The sequence below is a fragment of the Emys orbicularis genome, chromosome 4 (assembly GCF_028017835.1).
Source record: "Emys orbicularis isolate rEmyOrb1 chromosome 4, rEmyOrb1.hap1, whole genome shotgun sequence".
NCBI classification, from domain to species: Eukaryota; Metazoa; Chordata; order Testudines; family Emydidae; genus Emys; species Emys orbicularis.
In genome coordinates, this window is record NC_088686.1 from 81,394,139 (window position 1) to 81,400,138 (window position 6,000).

Consider the following 6,000-nt stretch of genomic DNA (forward strand, 5'->3'; position numbering starts at 1 on the left):
CCCCTGCCTCTGAATATTGCTGGTGCCCAAGCACCACGTGGATACGGAACTCGCCGCCTATAAAGAGGGGGGGAAGAGTGGAGGGGGGATGAATGGGAGTGGGGGTGCAGGGCCATATGGGGGAAGCGGTGGCTGAGTGGGATTGCAGGGACACATAGGGATGGGGGACACATAGGGATCATGTTTAGGGGGGAGGGATAGCTCAGTGGTTTGAGCATTGGCCTGCTAAACCCAGGGTTGTGAGTTCAATCCTTGAGGGGGCCACTTAGGGATCTGGGGCAAAATTAGTACTTGGTCCTGCTAGTGAAGGCAGGGGGCTGGACTTGATGACCTTTCAAGGTCCCTTCCAGTTCTAGGAGATAGGATATCTCCATTAATTTTAATTTATTTAAATTTAACCCCCCACGACACTGTTTTTGCATCATCAGGCATTGGGATCTCAACCCAGAATTCCAATGGGCGGCGGAGACTGCGGGAACTGTGGGATAGCTACCCACAGTGCAACACTCTGGAAGTCGATGCTAGCCTCGGTACTGTGGACGCGGTCCGCTAACTTAATGCACTTAGAGCATTTTATGTGGGGACACACACAATCGACTGTATAAAACCGATATCTATAAAACCGGCTTCTATAAATTCGACCTAATTTCGTAGTGTAGACATACCCTTAATGATGAATGGCTACTGAAAACCAATTTTATCAAAATGTTCTTCTTATCTCAAAAGATCAGCCACATACCCAGGTCAATATATAACTCAGATCATACCCAATAATCATGCTGTTGCCAATCCTTTAGTATCTAATATCTAAAGGTTTAGTTATAAGAGGAAAGAAAAAGGAGTGAGTGAAAATGGTTAAGGAAATCAAATACATATAATCATTTCAGAGTTCTTGTATCAGGTTTGAAGCAGTGATGTTACAGACTGATGGCTTGTAAGGTCTCTGGTAACTTCCAAAAGATTAGAAGGTCCTCAGTCCATTGAGTGGAATGCTCCTTTTAGTGTAAGTTCAGCGATCTAGGTTAACTTCACTCCATTTCAAAGATTTCACTTTGGCTTTTTTCCTATGAAGATTTCAACTCTTAACTCTGATGTATTTTATAATGAGGTTCTCTACCATGATGGGTAATTGCATTTCAATTTAATTTTACTTAGTTTAGATTCTTGGCCCTACTGTATTTATCAATGACGTGGCGGAAAATCATTATTGATGAAATATGTAGATGGTAAATATTTAAGAGAGCAGGTCACTGATACAGAGTGATAGGGATTTCTCGGTAAGATGGATGTAAGCAAACAATGTGCATTTTAAATGTATTAATTAAATGTAATGTTTTATGTGTCTTTAAATGTGTACAAAAAAGAATACAGGCCATATTTATAGAGAGACTTTATCCTGAGAAGCAGTGACTCTGAAAAAGACTTGGGGGTCATGGTGGATATTAGCTGAACAAGAGCTCCCAGTGCAATGCTGTGGCCAAAAGGGATAATGTGATCTTTGGATGCATAAACAGGGGAAACAATTAGAAATATAGAGGCTATATTGCCTCCATATTAGGCACTGGTGTGACCGTGCTGGCATACATCGATTGGTTCTGGTATCAATAATTTAAGAAGGTTGTTGATAAATTGGAGAGGATTCAGAGAAGAGTCATGAGAACGATTAAAGGATTGGAAAATGTTCTTTATAGTGATACATTCAAGGAGCTCAGTCTATTTAGCTTAACAAAGAGAAGGCTAAGAGGTGACTTGATCAGTATCCATATGGGGAACTCAAATTTGATAATGGGCTCTTCAGTCTAGCAGACAAAGTAATAAGATCCAGTGCCTGACAGCTGAAGCTAGAGAAATTCAGATGGGAAATAAGGTGCAAATTTAATAGTTTGGAACAACTTACAAAGGGATGTTGTGAATTTTCCATCAAAGGCAATTTTAAAATCAAGATTGGAGGTTTTTCTAACAGATATCCTCTAGTTAAAACAGAAAAAAAAAATCAGGGAATTTCTATGAGCGGTGTTATACAGGAGGTGAGATTAGATGATCACAATGGTCACTTCTGGCTTTAGAATCCTTGATTGGCCCACTCAGTGGCTTAGTGACACCAGAAAGAATGTCATGACTCTGCCATGCTGGAGTAAAATCCAGAGTTCTGTCTCCACTATCACTCTTCTACCACACCTACAAACCATCTGTTGGATAGCAGGATTATTCTAACATATATGGCCAGAGTTCATTGTACCTTCTGGCTTGTGATGCATCACTTACTCCTGGGGGAATTCTGTACCAAAAAAAAATTCTGTGCACAACATTGCAAAATGTTGCATACTTTATCAAAATTACAAAATATATTCACACCAGTTTCAATTATTTTGGTAATTCATTTCAAAACACCAGTCAACAAGCATGTCTGTAACAATATAGTCAACAAAAAAGATTTAGGAAATATTTTTTTGACAAATAGATTCCTTACTAGGCATATTAATACAGAACTTTGAGTAATAATTCATTTAAATTACAGTACAGAATCATATTTTCCACATCCCTCAGAAGTGGTACAAAAACTTGGGAAAGTCAGGGCTAACGGAGGAGCTCAGGGAGAAGGATATAATTGCTGGGAAGGAGCCTGGGAGTGAACCTGGAAGGTTGTGGGATGTGGATGGGAGAAGTATGGAACAGTTGCATTAGGGGGGAGGGATTGTTAGGGGGTAGGGAAACCTCCCTCATGTAGACCCTGGCTGACCCCTAGCCTCTCCCAATCAGTCAGGCACATTTTCCCCTGTTTCCATGTGGCCTTCCCCCACTCAGCCACCCCTCCTCTCGCCTGTCCCCATGTGTTCCTATACCCCTTCCCCATCCATCCCTGTACCCCCCTCTCCCATTGCCTTACACCCTGACCTTGCACTCCTACTTAGCTACCCCTGTTCCCATGTGGCCCTGCACCTCCACTCAGCCAGACCCCACCACCTGTGGCCCCGCAACCCTCTGCCCCCCATCCCTATGTGTCCCTGCAATCCCACTCAGCCACCGCTCCCCCCATATGGCCCTGCACCCCCACTCCCATTCATCCCCCCTCCACTCTTCCCCCCCTCTTTATAGGCGGCGAGTTCCATATCCACGTGGTGCTTGGGCACCAGCAATATTCAGAGGCAGGGGCCCAGCTCCATCAATACTTGGGGCCAGGTGTCCCACCCCAGCCCCACCTGTAGCCCCCCCACGCCTTCCCCGAGTGTCCCCTGGCCCCGACTTGCTGCCCCCGGTTGCCTTTCCCGGCCCCTGGAGCAGTGTCCCTGTGTGCTGCCTCCTAGCAGCAACTGCTGCCGCAGGGTCCTAGTGCCCCCCATCTCAACTGCCAGGGCAGACTGACTCTGAGCCTGCCCTTCCCCCTCAGACCCTTCCCTTTTCCAATGGGACCCTCCAGCAGCACAGGGGACCCCCTCGCCTGCAGTCACCGCTCCTGCCCCATGCTGGGCAAGGAGGCAGCCCCATCCCTCACCCCCAGTGAGGCTACAGTCAGGGGCAACAGCAGGGGAGGAGGCGCATGCAGCACCCCCCAGCATCCACCACAGGGGAGGCGAAGGAGATCCTGGACATGAGAGGGACCCTAGGAGCACATGCAGTGACAGTGGTGGGGGTGAGTGTGCTGCTGGGGGGGGGGGGGGAAGGGGAGCTCGTCGCCCAGAGCTTGCTGCTGCCGGCAGGGAAAGAGCTGGGGGGAGTCCTCCTCTCTGGCCCCTGTCCCAGAGCAGCCTGCCTGCACCCCAAACTCATGTTCTGGGTACATGTCGTCAGGCCCCTCCATCAGAGCAACGGCAGACAATCTAGTCGCGCCTTTTTACCTGGGTTACCTGTGCAGACAACATACCACGGCAAGCATGGAGCCCGCTCAGCTCAGCTCAGCTCACCGTCACCATATGTCATCTGGGTGCTGGCAGACGTGGTACTGCATTGCTACACAGCAGCAGCTAATTGCCTTTTGGCAGTAGATGGTGCAGTATGACTGGTAGCCGTCATTGGCTATCTGGGTGCTGGCAGACGTGGGGCTGCATTGCTATACAGCAGCAGCTCCTTCCCTTTTGGCAGTAGATGGTGTATTACGATTGATATCCGTCATCGTCATATTCCTCAGTGAGTTCGATCAGAGGCACCTGGGCAGACATGTTTTGTCTCCTGGAGACTCAGTCCTGCCGGCAGTCCTATTGAACCGTCTTGACGATGATGGGTAGCAGTCGTAGTACAGCATCTTCTGCCAAGCACCCAGAAGATGCCGATGGCTATCAGTCATGCTGCACCGTCTGCTGCCAGCCTAAGATGTAAAAAATAGATGGACCAGATTTGTTCTGTATTCATTTGCTTCCCCCTCCCTCCATGAAATCAACGGCCTGCTAAACCCAGGGTTTTGAGTTCAATCTTTGGGGGGGCCATTCTGTATGACAGTTGTTTGTGTTTCTCCCTGATGCACAGCCACCTTTGTTGATTTTAATTCCCTGTACCTGTAAGCCATGTCGTCACTCGCCCCTCCCTCCCTCCGTCAGACAATAGTTTCGCGCCTTTTTTCAGCCCAGACGCCATAGCACTGGAATCATGGAGCCCGCTCAGATCACTGCGGCAATTATGAGCACTATGAACACCACACGCATTGTCCTGGAGTATATGCAGAGCCAGAACATGCCAAAGCAAAACCAGGCGAGGAGGCGATTGCAGCGATTGCAGCGCGGCGACGAGAGTGATGAGGAAATTGACATGGACATAGACCTCTCACAAAGTACAGGCCCCAGCAATGTGCAAATCATGGTGTTACTGGGGCAGGTTCATGCCGTGGAATGCCGATTCTGGGCCCGGGAAACAAGCACAGACTGATGGGACCTCATCATGTTGCAGGTGTGGGACGATTCCCAGTGGCTGCGAAACTTTCGCTTGCGTAAGGGCACTTTCATGGAACTTTGTGACTTGCTTTCCCCTGCCCTGAAGCGCCAGAATACCAGGATGAGAGCAGCCCTCACAGTTGAGAAGCGAGTGGCGATAGCCCTGTGGAAGCTTGCAACGCCAGACAGCTACCGGTCAGTCGGGAATCAATTTGGAGTGGGCAAATCTACTGTGGGGGCTGCTGTGATCCAAGTAGCCAACGCAGTCACTGAGCTGCTGCTATCAAGGATAGTGACTCTGGGAAATGTGCAGGTCATAGTGAATGGCTTTGCTGCAATAGGGTTCCCTAACTGTGGTGGGGCGATAGACGGAACCCATATCCCTATCTTGGCACCGGAGCACCAAGCCACTGAGTACATAAACTGCAAGGGGTACTTTTCAATGCTGCTGCAAGCCCTGGTGGATCACAAGGGATGTTTCACTAACATCAACGTGGGATGGCCGGGAAAGGTACATGATGCTCGCGTCTTCAGGAACTCTGGTCTGTTTCAAAAGCTGGAGGAAGGGACTTTCTTCCCGGACCAGAAAACAACCGTTGGGGATGTTGAAATGCCTATCGTTATCCTTGGGGACCCAGCCTACCCCTTAATGCCATGGCTCATGAAGCCGTACACAGGCAGCCTGGACAGTAGTCAGGACCTGTTCAACTATAGGCTGAGCAAGTGCCGAATGGTGATGGAATGTGCATTTGGATGTTTAAAAGCGTGCTGGCGCAGTTTACTGACTTGGATAGACCTCAGTGAAGCCAATATTCCACTTGTTATTGCTGCTTGCTGTGCGCTCCACAATATCTGTGAGAGTAAGGGGGAGACATTTATGGCGGGGTGGGAGGTTGAGGCAAATCCCCTGGCCGCTGATTACGCGCAGCCAGACACCAGGGTGGTTAGAAGAGTACAGCAGGGTGTGGTGCGCATCAGAGAAGCTTTGAAAACGAGTTTTGTGACTGACCAGGCTACGGTGTGAAACTTCTGTTTGTTTCTCCTTGATGAACCCTCTGCCCCCCCACCCTCCCGGTTCACTCTACTTCCCTGTAAACTAACCACCCACCCCTCCCCCCCTTCGAGCACCACTTGCAGA